Source organism: Mustela nigripes, chromosome 2 (assembly GCF_022355385.1).
Source record: "Mustela nigripes isolate SB6536 chromosome 2, MUSNIG.SB6536, whole genome shotgun sequence".
NCBI lineage: Eukaryota > Metazoa > Chordata > Mammalia > Carnivora > Mustelidae > Mustela > Mustela nigripes.
In genome coordinates, this window is record NC_081558.1 from 93,957,241 (window position 1) to 93,974,987 (window position 17,747).

Consider the following 17,747-nt stretch of genomic DNA (forward strand, 5'->3'; position numbering starts at 1 on the left):
TCCTTAATATTGGTTGCTATGTATCTCATCTTTTCGTTTCTACAACTACAGAAGTACTTTCTAGCCCCCTTTCCTTAAGCACAACTTGGCAGAAGCTATAAGGAACAATATATTACAGCTCTTTGGCAATACCAATAACCATAAATGTCATTTTAATGTTAAAAAGGAGTAATTTCCTGTTTCTAAAGGAGGAAACCACTCCTCTCCCACTAAGTATTTTGAATCATTATGTTGTTGAACTGGACAGTGAGAGTCTTATACCCTAGGCACTTCACTTATCTCACATAAGTCCAAGCCCATTGTAATTGCCATTCCTTTGTAAGTAATTGTTCTTTTCTCTCTGGCTATATTAAAGATTCTCTCTTCTTCTTAGGAATTCTGTAGTTTCACTATAATGTGTCTAAACACAAATTTTTAAAATTTATGCTTAGTAGCATAATTTTGTCTCTCATCAATGCAGGAAAGTTCTCATCTATTATCTCTTTAAATATTGCTACTTCTTCATTAGCTCAGTTCTCTCCTTCTAGGACTCTGATTTAATGCATTTAGTTCACCTTTTTTCCTCTCTGCCCTGCATTCTGGATAATTTTTCAGAACCAACTTCCAATTCATCAATTCTTTATCCAACTATTTCTCATTGACTTAGTAAGTCATTTTTTTTTACCTCAATTTTTATATTTATATTTCTGGAGGTTCTATTTGGTTTTCTTTGAAACTGGCTCTTTCTTGGTCTTTTCTTTGAGAGTCACAACTTAAATTTCTTCTTTCATTTCTTTAAGTATTTAGGCAAGCTTATTTTATATATTTTGTGTCCAATAATTAGGAAATCTGTCTTTGTGGTCTTGATTTTGCTATTTTTAGACTGAATGAGCAAACTTTAGCTCATGTTGCACTATTTTGTCCTAAGAGTTTTATTTTTGATTGTTTGTATTTATTGAATTTTATATGGAGAATTACTTGAGGTTTAGGTTTAAGGTGAGTTCTTCAACAGGGTATCTTAAAGCAATACAAAACAGAGTGCACTTTCAATTAAACACTTAATTTGGATTTTTGGCTCACACATGTAATGTAAATTTTGGTCCATGAAAGGGCCAGTGTATGGTTACAAATTCCCAAGGAAGACATCATCTACAACTAAGGAAAGTCTCCTTTCCATCTTCTTTGGTAGGGTAATTTAGCCCTAGTCCACAATTTATTTTTTCCCTGAGTGCCATTCTTTGGGAGACAGATTTAGGCAGAGAGCTGTGATCTGACTTCCTACCTTGTGCTGATCTTAAATTTTGTCTGTTTCCAAATCAGCCCTTGAAAACTGAAGCTCTAATTTATCTGGAATAAGCTGATATCCCAGGGCAACCACTGGCTCATTGCCTAATTACCTTCCTAGATTACTGCCTTACTATTTTTAGCCTTAAATATTTTCCTTCCACTTTGCCAACTTAGCTACAGATTAAAGCTATTTGTATTTAAACATTTTATCCAGTGTTTTCAGATATTTTGTACAGGAGGAGCCTCTGAATATTTTAGTTCACTATATGCTAGAAACAGGTGTGTCCATCATGTTTATATTTACCTTCACATCTGTCTACCACTAATCCACTTACTCAGTTTTAGGATAGCCAGTCCCTTGGATGACAGCCCTTTAAAGAAATCCTCTTCCTTTCGGCTCATGTCCACACCCTTCTTTTCACTGCCCACCACTGAAATTTATTAATAAAATGAATCTAAATAGAACATAGAGATACACATGCTTCTAAAATACCTTATGCTGTAGATGGAAAAAGTGAATACATCTTTATAATCTTTTCTCTTTTACAGCTCTTCTTCTAGGCTGATAGTGGTAAAGATCATCTCTCAGGTAAACCAAAATAGTCGAAAATAGAATCCGAACACTTAAAAAAATCATCATTATCACTTCAGCACACAACATATATCTTATTCAGTAGATAACTGCTAAGTACCTACCAGGCATTTCAGATACTACACTAAGTTCCAAGAGCACAGCAAATGAGGCTCGCCCAATCTGAAATGACATTGAACATGTGCAGTGCGAAATGCTAACATACGTGCGAACAAAGTCCACGCAGGGTCCTGTCCTGATGCACTTCCACCAAGCTTAGCTCCTGAGGGCTCATCACTCTATTTTTCTCCTGTCCTTTCCCTAATAAGCAACCTTGATAGTGAAAACTCTGGGAGGAATCTTCACTCTCCCCGTAGCTGAAAGATTAAATAAAGTACACAAAATAGCTAACAAAACTCAGCAAATCCCCCAGTTTTGCCCTTTTGAAGAGAAATCACTTTCTCCTAAAGAAAAGGAATTTTAAGTTATATCCATTAAAAGTGGCTGGCTGGCAGTTTGTATTTTTCAGAAAGTTCATCAGTTTAATATAATGTGCTGTTCAATTTAAAAGAAGTGGTCCCTTATTAGAGATATGATTTATTCTTAGATAAATCACTGAGTTATGGCTCACTGGGGTATATATTTAATACTGTCAAAAAAATGAAAGGACACCCCAAACTATCTGCAGTGCCACAGCTACTCATTCTAAAAAGGATCTGAAGCAGCTGAGCCCCCTGGGTGTTAAATGTAATCTTTGCCCGGGATAAAAGCACGGAGAATTGCTGATCTTCATAAAAAGATCTGTCTCTACCCACTGCCTTCCTCCTCTCTCTTCTGCCACAGTTCAGTTCATTGTCAGAAAGCTCCAAACTGAAAATTAAGGGGGAAAATGGGTTATGTTCATGTCATTTAAAAAAATCTACAGCCAGACAGGACTCCTTTTTAATGCTTGCCAGAGGGAAGTTCATCACTAAAACAAATATAGCTTCTTGATGGTAATGGATAAATTTGACTAGAGAAATAATGGAAAACCTATAGAAAAACAGGAAATATGTTTCCCCAATCTTACTGTTTCCATCAATTGAATGAAATGTAGTATTGGCTGCCAAAAGTAACTACATAAAAAACTCATGTAGCACCAATTTCCAATTCTGAGTCAGAACTTATGCCTTTATTTTCACTCTGAAATCTCATCTACTTTTATCTGTATGGATTCTACTGATGACATCTAGATCTACAGCTTCTATCCTGACCTCTCCCCTTCACAGAACACCCTCATTTTAGGCCTCTTAATATTTCCCACTTTGATACTCAACTCCACATCAAATTCAGTGGGACCAAAACAAAGCCTTACCCTTTTCTTTCATTTTATTTCAAACTGTGTTTCCTTCCAACTTTACCATTTTACTCAAGGAACTCATCTGGTCTCCCAGTTGAAAAAATTTAAAAACATCTTTCACTTCAATCTTTTCACTCAGCTTCTGTGACCAGTTTGTCACGAAATCACCACATTCCCTATCTGAAACACTCCTTGGATGTACCCTTACTCTTTGTTCCTGCTGTGGAACAGAGCAGGCAGCCTAGTTAAGCTTACACCACCTGAGACTTCCATTAAAAGACTTCTTTATGATGTTCTCTAGATCCACTCAGTCCTTCTTTCTGCATTTCAGTTCATTTGACTTTAACTCTAAGAACCACCCTAAAGAGTGTCTGCCTTCTTGCTTCCACATTATAACTGATTTTCTCCAATATTACACCCATTTGTACTCCTGTGTTTTTGTCCATTTTGCTTTCCTTTCTGGGAATATCTACCTTCCCCTCCCCCAACATTTGCCTACTCAAATCCAGGTCATTCTTCAAATCCACATATGTAAATTTAGTTAAAAATAAGTATTAAGTATTTTAAAATACAGCAATTAATTGACAATGATCTGGTTACTCTTCTTCCCCAACCCTGCTCCAGACCCAAACCAGTATATCTAAGTATTATAAAAGCATCATCCTTCCCTCAGAGCCTAGGCAGAGTCATATTAATTTTAACTGAGCCTTGACATGAAACCTGCTTTGTGACATGATCAAAGATATATTCTGAGTCACCAAGAGACAAAATAACTTATTTTCCTAAAAGATATCTCCTTACTTCTAACTTAAATCCCTCTGATGAACATCTGGCATGAACATCCCTACCACAGATATGAAGTAAGTTCTCCTTTGGAGAACCCTCATGGGTTCCTGGACCTGTGCCAAAAGTCCTAAAAGTGCAGTCCTAGAAATTCAACAGTATTCTCTGTTGAGAAACCAACACAAGTCCAAATCCAAAAGAGGCTAATATTTTAAGTCATCTACTGAGAATCATGGAGATATAGTCTTAAAAAATATAATAGCTTTCCATACTTGTTACAGTGTTTTGTACAAACTGGAAAAAAATAAAGACATGCTCTATTTATTTGAACTGAGCAGGTTGTAATTTCATTTTAGACAAAAACACTAATAAATACATTTGGAATAATTGGCTTCATAAAAAAATTTAAGTTTATAAGTATGATAATTTCATGAAAACCACAAGTTTTAGGCATACAAACCTTATAATGTATAACCATTCATAAATTAGCAATCTGATTTCAGTGCTATAAAATAGTATAGTAATAGTTGTTAATTATCTTGTTTCCAATTGAAACAAATAATTTTCAGTCTTTTGGCTTTTGGCTATAGAAGTTATGGAAAATATTTCTCTCCAAAGAAAATGTTTCTTGGGTTGGAGACTTTAGCTCTTCACTGTGCAGGACAATCAGCTCTGGAGACACAAGGGTTGCTGGAGTACATATCATGCATAGGCATCATTAATCAAAGTCAGAATCAAGGTTTGAGCAAGCTAATTTTGCTCTGCCCAAACCCTCCCAGTATGACACAAAAACCATGCTCTTTAACAGTATCTTTAACAAGAAATTAACTCTACAAATATACTGTGCTTTCAATAATTTTGATGAAAATTCCCAGAATATGGTTACACAGTATGTGGTAGTTCCTTGGAAAAATCACCTTTAATTACATCTCTGCTGGGGGAGGGCTTGGTTGGGGAAGGGACTTTATCCTCTCTTCTCTCTTGTCGCCCAACATCTCAGGTTGTCCATCTGCTTCTTCCAGGATTTCTATATTCCCATCTTATTAACTCACACACCTTTATCTTGTGGAACCATGTAACCCTACCCCAGCTCCTCTGACTCTGAACTTGCTTCCTCCACCGCTGAGGGCATTTAATTTACAAAGCCTCCTATATTACCTGGAAACACCCGACCCAATGAGGCAGAGAGATTAGAAACAATTTTAAGTATTGTTTTCTTCCTTATAAGCCTCCCATTATCATATCTGTCATATGCTACAAATGGACAAGGGGTCAGTTTAAATGGTTTCAGCTTCACATGGGTAACCAGACTTGTGCGGGTGGCATCATGACTGCCTTTTCTGACTGGATCACCTGCTGGGCAAGGAGCAGCAAACAGTGGGTGGAAAAAAAAACTGTATTTGGGTAAAGCAGAGAAGTAGATGGCAGGCTAAGAGAAAAAGGACTGCATTCAATCTTTTAAAATACTTAAAAGTGGCAGATAAAAGGAAAAGGCACTGATCCCATGATGGTTCTGTTAAGAACTGTAGAAAAGCCATGACATTACAGGTGAGAAGCAAGGTGACATGACTTGGAGAGTGACATCACTGAGATCAGCAGGAGCCTGGGCTGGCTGGCAGCCCCCAGAGAGTCAGGAAAGGAAGCCCTGCAGCACACCCCCATACTGTGCCTAGGTGCCTAGTGTGGGGAGTTCTGGACCAAGATAACCCTGAGTAGCCTTTCTTTAGGTCACTCTATTTTTATTTATTTATTTTTTTAATCAGGCTCCATGTCCAGAGTGGAGCCCGATGTGAGACTCATGACCCTGAGATCAAGACCTGAACTGAGATCAACAATCAGACACTTAACCGACTGAGCCAGCCAGGTACCCCTCAGGTCACTGTTTTACCACAGCTTTCTCACATTTGTCTTAGAAGTAGATTTTAGATGAGAAGTCAAAAGATAAAAAAGATCAGGGAAATAAAACAGGTGGGGATTTTATATCTGGCCATCTGTACTGCTGAGGTAGTTGCTCTTAGTTGGCTTTTAGACTTTAACCCAGTTAAAGTCTTCTTAATTAATGTTTAATTGGTATAAGACCCTATATTGACACTGAATGGGAGACAAAGATAAATAATTCATTTTTAGAAATTTTTTCATACCAGGTACAATTATTCCTACCTGTTTTGTCTGATTTCTGATCTATTATCTTTATTTTAACCATAACACTTCACTTATGGGGATTTTTTTTAATCTAATGCTTTCTTTAAAAAAGATTTCAGGTAAGCAATCAATTAAAACTAAATAAAAATATAACAAACATATATAAAGAGAATCAAGACATGGTCCTTGCCTTAGGGAACTTGCCCTGAATTGAGAGATACAGGTATATTTAAGGCAGACTGACAAGGCAAATAAAAGTACCATGGAACACTGAGGGCAGGCTTCATCTAAGGAGGTGCATTTAAGAAAGGAATGGAAATTGATAAGAAGGAGCAGAAGAAGAGCATACCAGGCAGAGGAAACAAAATGTATAAAGCTTCTGAGCTGGACAAGAGTTTGGCTAGTTTGAGGAACTGAGAGCAGACAGGTACTGCTGAGCCCAGAGACCAGAAGAGGGTGGGTGGCAGGAGGGGAAGTTGCCAAGGCAACTTCTGAGGAGAACTGCTATGAGAACCACAGGATAGGTGTGGTGATCACTCACCTATAGAGGGACAATAGACCACATTCTTTACCTAAACAGCAACACCCTCATATCCTTCGTGTGCACTGTACCAGGTTCTTCCATGATTGGAGAAAAGATTTTTGTGGGATCATTTACTGGTTAACTGGCTAATGGTCACACACCTTGATCACTTGGTGGCTACTGGTCAAATGCTTTGCTAGCTGATTAGTTTGGCCCTGATGGCAATCAATGCCAAAGTCAATTTCCTTATAAGCTCATCCATTCCCTCTTTTATGTATTCATTCAAAACATATTAAGCAGAGTCATTATCATATTCCTCATCACAGCATTTGCATTTAAAACTTGTTTCTTTGTGGTTGTGTTTATACATCCAACTATATAGCCAAGAAGTGTGTGGTAGCATACAAGCACAGGATCCCTAGGAGCTACAAATAGAAGTGGAGCTCGCACTTACTTCACAGACCTATAGTGGGTCTCACAAGAAACCATGAGGATGCAGGCAGAAGAAAGGCAAGACCTTCCCTCAGTGGCACAAGCCTGGAAGAGGGGAGTGACTGCCACTGCAAGAAGTGTATGGAACCCTATATGAACCTTCTCAGCTTCCTCCAGGTGAAACCCCATTGTACTGGGGAAAGGATAAAAGAAACCTCTTCACTCATGGAGAAGGAGCAGTATTCTAGCCATTGGGGTGCCTGGGTGGCTCAGTCTGTCTTTGGCTCAGGTCATGATCTCAGGGTCCTGAGATCCAGCCCCATGTCAGACTCCCTGCTCATGGGAGCATCTGACTCTTGGTTTCAGCTCAGGTCATAATCTCAGGGTCTTGAGACTGAGCCGCACATAAGGCTCTGTACTCAGTGCAGAGTCTGCTTCAGATTCTCTCTCTTCCTCTGCCCCTCCCCCTGCTTATTCTCTCTCTATCTCTTTCTCAAATAAATAAATAAATCTTTAATAGAAGAAACACTGGTCACCATTGGAGCATGCAAAGAAATCACCTAATATTTTTAAAACCAATCAATAAAAGGAAAGAATCAAGTACCTTAGCTGTTCTTCCTTCATGAACTGTACCTTAGGGAACCCTAGTAGTTGTTGAGGGGAAGCTTCTCTTTAGCTGGATGTATTGTAGCTAATAAGGTAAGAAGTAAAAACAGAGGGGCACCTGGGTGGCTCAGTAGTTAAGTGTCTGCCTTTGGCTCAGGTCATGATCCCAGGGTCCTGGGATGGAGCCCTGCATCAGCCTGCTTCTCCCTCTCCTACTCCCTCTGCTTGTATTCCCTCTCTCTATCTCTGTCTCTCTGTCAAATAAACAAATAAAATCTTAAAAAAAAAAAAAGGAAGTAAAAACAGAATATCACCCTTTGGAATGCCTTACGAATTATTGGATCTAGAAAATAATCATCAGTGGGTGATAACACCCCCTAAATAGAGAAAAACAGACAATATGTACCTCCTGTTAGAGTACCCAACACAAACTATGAAGTAGTCCTTAAAAAATCCATATTATTGTTTAATATCATTATTATTATTATTACTATCATCATCATCATCATCATAAATCTTTCAGGCAGGATAATGCTGTTATGGTATATTTATAAAAAAGGAAGCCTATAATTTAATTTGGACACTTTTACAGATAAAATGATGAAAAGAATTAGGTAGGGTCTAGATGAAATGACATTGCCCATGAGTTATAATCACTGAAGCTAGGTGATGGGTATGTACGGCTTAATAAAATGATTCTATTTTTGTATGTATTTGAGTTTTTAAAAATTCAACTATGCACTGTAAAAAAAATTTTAAACCATATGAGCAGTGATAGCTGCTGAGAAAAATTTTAATAAAAATCCTTACCCATTATTTATTATTTAAAACAAACCTTGATATAATAGCAGTAGATGAATTCTTCATGAATATTATTAGAAATATGCAGTTATATATTTACATATATAGTCAACCTAAAAGCAAACCTTGTTATTAATGAAGAAACACTTAAGCACATCTTCTTGTTAAAGGAATAAGACAAGAATGACCTTTATCACCACTATTATTTAATATTGTTCTGGAAGTATTAGCCAGTATAATTAGGTAAGTGAAAAAAATTTAAATATAAAAAATAAGAAAGAATCTGCAGTAAAACTATCACAAATGATAAGAAAATTGAGTGAGATATTTTGGCAGATAGTTAGCATCCAGAAATCAAAAAATACACCCATTTAGAAAATCCTGAGTTTAAGGTGCCCTATTATATAAATATATTTAAAAAGGAAAAACTACATAGGAATAAAAGAGGAAAATGTGCAGATCAAAACAAAAAGATTAAGTGCTACTGAGGAACACAAATAGACCTAAACAGACTTTGGTTAGAAAGATTTCAAAAATTATAAAACACTTCTTCCAAAGTTAATCTTGAATACAACAAAATGCATTCAATAGAAAATAAAGATGCCAATAAAATTTTTTTCTGGGGGTAGATAAACTGCCTCTAAAGTTCATATGAGTAAATACAGATGCCCCCCAAAATCTGAAGAAATATTACTATCACAACCAGAATTCAAATATATTATAATAATTAAAACATACTGCTGCCTCTAGAAAGACTCATATATACATAGAAATATAGTATTTGATAAACACAGCATTCCCAACTAGTGAGAGAAAAATGGATTATTCAGTAAATGGTGTTACAACATTAGGGAAGCCCTATGAGAAATTTAGATTTCTACTTTACATTTCACCAAAATTAATTCCAGATAAATGAAAATCTTACACATATGAATGAAATCATAAAAATACAGAATGAAAATATGAAACTTGTTAACCTAAACTTACCTACTACATTGGGGAAGGCCTTTTAAAATATGAAAAAAAGTCCAGAATCCATAAAATAAAAGACTGATAAATCCAACCTTATAAAAATTAAAAATTTCTCCAAGAGGAAAAAAAAATCAAAAGACAAATGAATAATTGAGAAATATCTGCAATCAACTGGCTGGAAAAAAAAATTCCCTTAATACATTAAGGACTCCCACAGTTTAATAGGAAAGAGAATAGCAATGCAATTTGAAAAAATGGGCAAATGATATAAACAGTTCATAGAGGAGGTACAAAAAGCTCTTAAATGTATAAAAAGGAACACAGCCTCACCTGTAAAAAGGGAATTTCTTTGGTGAGTGCTGTGAAGTGTGTAAACCTGGTGATTCACAGACCTGTACCCCTGGGGATAAAAATATATGTTTATAAAAAATTAAAAATTAAAAAAAAGGGAATTTCAAAATAAAGTTGGTAGAGGTTTAAAAATTTAATAGCCCAATATAGTAATGAATCTCTGGTGGGAGTATAGTTATGTTTCTTGTGAAAGCAAAAACTGATTCACCCATACGAGGGATGATTTAATAGTATTGATTAATAATGCAAATGAAGTGACTGAGCAATTCCAATTCAGGAGATTTATTTTCCAAATATTCTCCAAATATGCATTAACAAAATATGACATGTACTACGTAATCATTGCACTGTTCTGTAAATAGCAAAAGACTAGTGATAATCAAGACATTCATCAATAAGGATCTAGCTAAATAAAGCATATCACATACAATGGAATACTATGTAGCTACTAAAAAAAAAAGGCAGCCCTACATACATATATATATGCTTGTATAGGCATCTGTAAACTGTAATGACACATAATAAACTAGTAATAATAGTCATCTCTAAGATAGGAAGTTGGTTGTCTAAGGGTTAGGATTAAAAAATAGATTTAATCTTCATAGAATATCCTCTTAAAGCTGTAGAATTTTTAATCATATTCCTTCGGTACCTATTCTAAAATATTAAGTACAATAATTTTAACAATACACTGTGAGTTAGAAAAAAAATACAATGTGATATATCCCCCACCAAGGCATGCACACACATATTTAAGGATAGCTTTAGAAATCAATGCTCATAATTATGACAGAATATCCTAGACCATTTAAAGGTGACTGCTTAATCATCTAAGAAAGATGGTCATTAGTGGAAAGTTCATTAAATATATTTGTAAATAAATACTACAAAAAGTAGAGTACTACTACAAAAAGTCTAAGTGTACTACAAAAAGCCAAAGTGTAAGCTTGATGAGTTTTTACAAAGTGAATATGCTGAGTCACTAGCACCCAGATCAAAGAAGAGAATATTACCAGCACCCTAAAAAACCCCTTACAATCACTAGCCACCACCATGATATCTAACATTACAAAGTAATTTTGACTGTTTTTGAATTACACATAAATAAAATCGTACAGTGTGGAGGGTTTTTTTTTAAATTTGGTTTGTTTTTGTTTTCTTGTTATCTAGTTTCTTTTGCTTAACATTATATTTATGGGATTCATCCACATAGTTGCATATTATACTGTTATTCTCATGTAATGGTCCATTGTGTGACTGTACCATTCATCCATGTTGATGTGCATTCAGGCTGTCTCTAACTTCTGACTGTAATAAAGAGTACAGCTCTGAATGTTCTTGTACATCTCTGGGTGAACATATATGCACATTTCTGTTGGGTTTATACCTAGAAGTGAAAGTCGCTGGGTCCTAGGATAGGTGAGCATTTTTAGTAGATATTACTAAGCAGTTTTCCAAAATGGCTGTGTCATATCTCACTCTCATTGTGCGTGATCAATTTCATATTTTAGCCATTCAGGTGGGCAACTAAAGTTATTACATTGCAGTTTTAATTTACATCGCTTTGTACCTGTTCAGTGATGTGCCTGTTCAGGGTTTTTGCCCATTTTTCTATCAGGTTGTCTGAGTTTTTATTATTTGTTTGTTTTATAGTCTACATATGAGCCATTTCTCAATTATGTGTAATGCAAATAATTCTCCAATTCTGGGGCTTTTCCTCCAGATATCTGCTTGGCTCTTTTTTTTCACATCTCTGTTCAGATGTCACACTGTCAGTGAAGCCCACCCTGGTCATCCCATATAGTAAATTTTTTCGTGAAACCACCTGATACTCCTCACCTCTATTTCCCTGCTTTGATTTCTCCTTAGTATGTACAACCATATGACATGCTACATACTTACTTGTTTCTTACTAATTTCTCTTCCCCTCCCACCCTACCCTCAATGGCATGAACTTATTTTATTTTATTTATTTAATATGTTCCAGACATTCAATACATTTTTTTGTTGTTGGAGGAATGGGTATAAACTAGATGAACTGCTTAGTGCTTTATACATATTCTCTATCTCACCTTTATCCCTGAGTCTATGAAACATGTTATTTCCAAATTCAAACACACATTGATGTATGTTGTGTGAACAAATTTTATCATCAAAAAGTGATGTCAAGTTTAATATTTAAGAACTGAAAATTAAAGATCACCTTTGACTCCAAGGGTCCAAAAAAATCCCATTGATTCTTTGTCTCTTTGTTTTAACCATGATCATCTGCAATGATGATTATTCTAGCACTGTACATTTATACATTATGTTACCAAATAAATTAAAAAGAAACTCAACATACTAGTTCAAGCACTCCATTATTATAAAAATACAAAGAACTCCTCAAACTCAACACACACAAAACAGACAATCATATAAAAAAATGGGCAGAAGATATGAACAGACACTTCTCCAATCAAGACATACAAATGGCTATCAGACACATGAAGAAATGTTCATCATCACTAGCCATCAGGGAGATTCAAATTAAAACCACATTGAGATACCACTTTACTCCAGTTAGAATGGCCAAAATTAACAAGACAGGAAACAACATGTGTTGGAGGGGATGTGGAGAAAGGGGAACCCTCTTCCACTGTTGGTGGGAATGCAAGTTGGTGCAGCCATTTTAGAGAACAATGTGGATATTCCTTAAGAAATTAAAAATAGAACTTCCCTATGACCTGCCATTGCACTACTGAGTATTTACCCCAAAGATACAGATGTTGTGAAAAGAAGGGCCATCTGTAACCCCAATATTTATAGCAGCAATGGCCATGGTCACCAAACTGTGGAAAGAACCAAGATGCCCTTCAAAGAACGAATGGATAAGGAAGATGTGGTTCATATACACTATGGAGTATTATGCCTCCATCACAAAGAATGAATACCCAACTTTTGTAGCAACATGGACGGGACTGGAAGAGATTATGCTGAGTGAAATAAGTCAAGCAGAGAGAGTCAATTATCATATGATTTCACTTATTTGTGGAGCATAACAGATAGCATGAAGGACAAGGGGAGATGGAGAGGAGAAGGAAGTTGAGGGAAATTGGAAGGCGAGGTGAACCATGAGAGACTATGGACTCGAAAAACAATCTGAGGGTTTTGAAGGGGCAGGGGGTGGGAGGTTGGGGGAACCAGATGGTGGGTATTATAGAGGGCACGGATTGCATGGAGCACTGGGTGTGGTGCAAAAACAATGAATACTGTTACGCTGAAAAGAAATAAAAAATAAAAAAAAATACAATGACCTAATTATGTCAACTTCCAGAGAACCAAAACAAAGAATTAATTTCTTGACTAAATTCATCATTATTTTCAAAGAAGTTATGTGAGTGTGCAAAGAAGTTATGTGAGTAGTACTAAAAGGCATTACTATAAAAAGTCAGTGAGTATTTAAATGAAGAAAAGAAAGAAAAATATAACTTAATATATTTCAGACATGATATTTAGGCTCAAATGTATCTTCCAATATGTGCCGCTATTAAATATTATAATACCAATCCAAAAATTGTGTCACTTATACAAGATATAATGTTTTTACCTGAACATTCCATTTTGCATATCTTATATTTCAATATCTTTCACAAATCTTTCTTTACAGCTACTAATTTTATTTAACCAAGTATTAATAAATAGATACATATGGGGGAAAAAAGTCAGTGAGTATGAGCTTTAAGAACTTTCCTTATGTCCGGGCTCTCTGCTTGGAGGGGAGCCTGCTTCCCTTCCTCTCTCTCTGCCTGCCTCTCTGCTTACTTGTGATCTCTCTCTGTCAAATAAATACATAAAAATCTTAAAAAAAAAAAAAAAAGAACTTTCCTTATGTCTATGAGTGAACAGGGAGAATGGAGCTTCAATTATCCCCACTGAACAAACATGCCACTTTAGATAATTCTATGTTGTCTAACAAGCATTCACTAGACATCTCCCCTCTGTGCATGGCCCAAGTTTCATTTTCCGAACTCTCGGAATAGATGACTTAGTGGGAGAGAACGTGTGTGCCTAAACTGGCGTATGAAATTAGGTAACAAACAAAATGCATTATCCTCCTTCCATCACAGTCTTAATGTCTGTCTCCAGTCTGACTTGGGTTTTTGGCTTCAGGCTGAATGAAATCTCTGACTTGAAAAGGATTAAGAACAAACAGCCCTGTCCTGCTTCTCTCCTAATATGCTTTGGGACAATAGGGGTACAGAAAAGAGTGTCTCATTTGTGAAGACGGCTTAATTTAAATAGCAGTTCATGAAGACTGACTTGAGCCAACATCAGGACTTCTTTGGTTTTCTCCCATCCTGCATCTAGGGCCGTCCCTCATCACAGTCTTCAAGACATGATATGTGCTCCCCATCCAGGTGAATTTACACAAAATTGATTAACACTTCACTTGCATGGTATTGAACTTGATGTATGAGTTTTAAATCATATAGCTCATGGCACTTAGTCAACAAAACACTAAAATGTCTCTTTTTTATAATGATTTGGATGATGTGGCTGAAGTTTTCTAAAAATTATTGAGACTATAAACCAATTTGTTAAATGTAGTGAAAAAGTTTCCATATTAAGTAAGATGACTCTTTTTCCATGCAAAACCTTCTTGTGAAAGGTTAAATGACTTTTTCATCATTCTTTCAATGTCTAAGATAAATGGTCTTGGGTTGTCAGCCAGATGATATTTAACTCAGCACTCTACCAAAATTAAAAACAGCCTATGAGAAGAGGAAGAAAGAGATACAGGAAAGGGGGCTGAACAAAATAAATGGAACATTCATGTTTGTATGTGTATGTTTAGACTCCCAGACAGAATGTAAATGATCACAAAATGATTGTGGGTTTTTTGCACCCTTTTCATGCTGTCTGACTCAGTGTCCAATGTGATGGCATTAAACAATGAACTACTGGAGAGACACAACCTGGAACAGGAATACTGACCTTCAGAAAAATTGTGAAGAAGCAATGGTGTATCTTTGGTGCTTGCCAACAGTTGTTTCCTCCGTTCTATCCTTTCCAGTACTCCTCCATCCTTGTAAACACTTTAATTTTTCAAGGGTCCAGGATCTCTCTTTCAGTGAAAAAGAAAATGCCCATGGAATACCTACTATATCTAGATACAGCGCAAGACACTAGATACAATGCAAGATACTTCCATAAGAACAAGGAAGATTGATCTTGCTTGAAAATGTACACTACATAGGATGTATCATATATAGGATATAGGTGTATGTTTAAAAAGCTACCAAAATACACAGAAGTTGTTGATATGATTCTGACAAGTTCAACTACATTAAAAATTTTTAAAGCCATCTACAAAGAGTAGTGATTAAGCCCATGTTTAGGACCAGATTATAGAAGATACTGAATAGCAACTGAAGGAATAGAGTACACTGAGAGCAAAGGGAAGACATTAAAGGTTTTGGCAACAATGCATGAAAACCAAGCTTTCAAAAGAACAATTTAGGGAAAAACAGATTAAAAATGCGACTTTGGAAGTCACTATTGTCAAAACTGGTATGAGAATAAATAGAAATTCTGAATAGATCTATTTCTATTAAGAAATTAGCTTTATAATAAAAAACATTCATATAGACTTCTGCTTCTGAATGTTTTAGATTTATACAGGATATGTTCTCTTGCAGTGAAAAGCTAAACAAAAAAATATTTCAGACTTTGCACAACAGGTAGTATAAGACTTTGATTTCTGAAAGAAAAGACATATTAAGATCCTTCTGATCATGCCGGAGACATTTTCTGGATTGTGAGGCAGGGATGGATAACAGAGAAGAGCCAAGTGATCACTATGAGGTAAGAAGACAAAGACTGGAGCTGAGAAAGCTGAGGCTGTTGGAATGTGTAAAGCAGAATACTGGAAAGGAAGGTAATACAGAAAGAAAGAACTCTAGAAATCACCATAGTGGGTCCCCTTGAATGTTGTTTAATACTAACCTGTCATATACAGAATGAGGTTCTACAAAGTCAAACAAAAAACTACCAGGGAGTTGTAAGCTGAACAACATCCAGAGCTCATTCAGAGATGATATTTGTTCAATTTCTGTCCAGCTAAACTGAAGAGACTTTGTTGAACACTCAAGCCATTAAGACTCCAGAAATATCATACCTTATAAGAAGGGCTAAAGTTTAGTCCCAGAGCTAAGGCTATTCTGTAAGTACCACAAAATGCTTCAATAGGCCTCAAAAAGATCAAAATGAATCACAAGTAAATCAATTGCCTGCTTAAACATAAGTCAACCCTCTTTAAAGAAAGACAACAAAATCCAGCCCAAGAAAATAATATTACTAATGTCCAGCATCTCATAAATAACAGATGTATGAAGAAGCAGGAAAACATCAACCAAAAGTGGAAGAAAAAAATCAATAAGCAGCCCCTGAAATAACAGGGAAAAATACTTTATTACAATTATTATAAAGCTAAATATTATAAATATGATCAAGGATTTAAAGGGGAAAAACATAATGAGGGGAGAGATGGAAGATGTTAAAAAGTGTCAAATGAAACTTCTGAAGCTGAAAAACGGTATCTGAAATGTAAAATGAAACATAAAAATTAATAGATTAGGTAATATAGATGAAAAGATCAGTGAACTTGAAGACACAGATATAGAAACTATCCAAATTGAAGTGGGGAGAAATAAGACTTAAAATAAGTGAATTGAAACTCTGTCATCTGTGGAACAACTTAAGAAGTTGAACATATATGTAAATAGAATTCCAGTAAAGGGAGGAGCCAGATATATCATGCAAATACTGTAATAAGCACACTGGAGTGGCTATACTAATATTAGACAATGTTCAAGACAAAGAATGTTACTAGGAATAAAAAGGATCTCATTGTAATGTCAATTCATCAAGAGACCATAACAGTCCTGAGTATATACCTACTAACAAAGTTTCTGAGTAGAAGAAACAAATGCACTGAAATGGACATAGAGAAATCCACAATTATAGTTGAAGTTTTCAACAATTCTCTTTCAATTTTTAATAGAATAGAAAGTCTCTAAGGATAATGAAAAGTTGAATAGCACTATCAACAAATTGATCTAATTGACATTTATAGAATATTCCATGCACCAACATCAGAATACACATTCTTTTAAAGAACACATGGACAAAAGATCCCAAATAGCCAAAGCAATTCTGAAAAGGAAAAACAAAAGCAGAAGCATCACAATTCCAGGTTTCAAGCAATACTACAAATCTGTAGTCAACAAAACAGCATGGTACTGACACAAAAACAGACACATAGATCAATGGAACAGAATAGAGAGCCCAGAAATGAACCCACAACTATATGGTCAACTGATCTTTGACAAAGCAGGAAAGAATATCCAACATAAATAAAACAGTCTCTAACAAAGAGTGTTGGGAAAACTGGAGAGCAACATGCAAAAGAATGAAATTGGACCACTTTCTTATATCATACACCAAAACAAATTCAAAATGGATGAAAGACCTAAATGTGAGACAGGAGACTATCAAAATCCTAGAGAATACAGGCAGAAACCTCTTTGACCATGACTTCAGCAACATCTCAGTAGACACATCACCACAGGCAAGAGAAACAAAGGCAAAAATGAACCATTGGTACTTCATCAAGACAAAATCTTCTGCAGAGGGAAGGAAACAGTCAAAAAACTAAAAGACAGCCTATGGGATGGGAGAAGATATTTGCCAACAACATATCTGATAAAAGGTTAGTACCCAATGAGAGGAGGAGTCAAGATGGCGGAGAAGTAGCAAGCTGAGACTGCTTCAGCTAGCCGGAGATCAGCTAGATAGCTTATCTAAAGATTGCAAACACCTGAAAATCCATCGGCAGATCAAAGAGAAGAAGAACAGCAATTCTGGAAACAGAAAACAACCACTTTCTGAAAGGTAGGACCGGCGGAGAAGTGAATCCA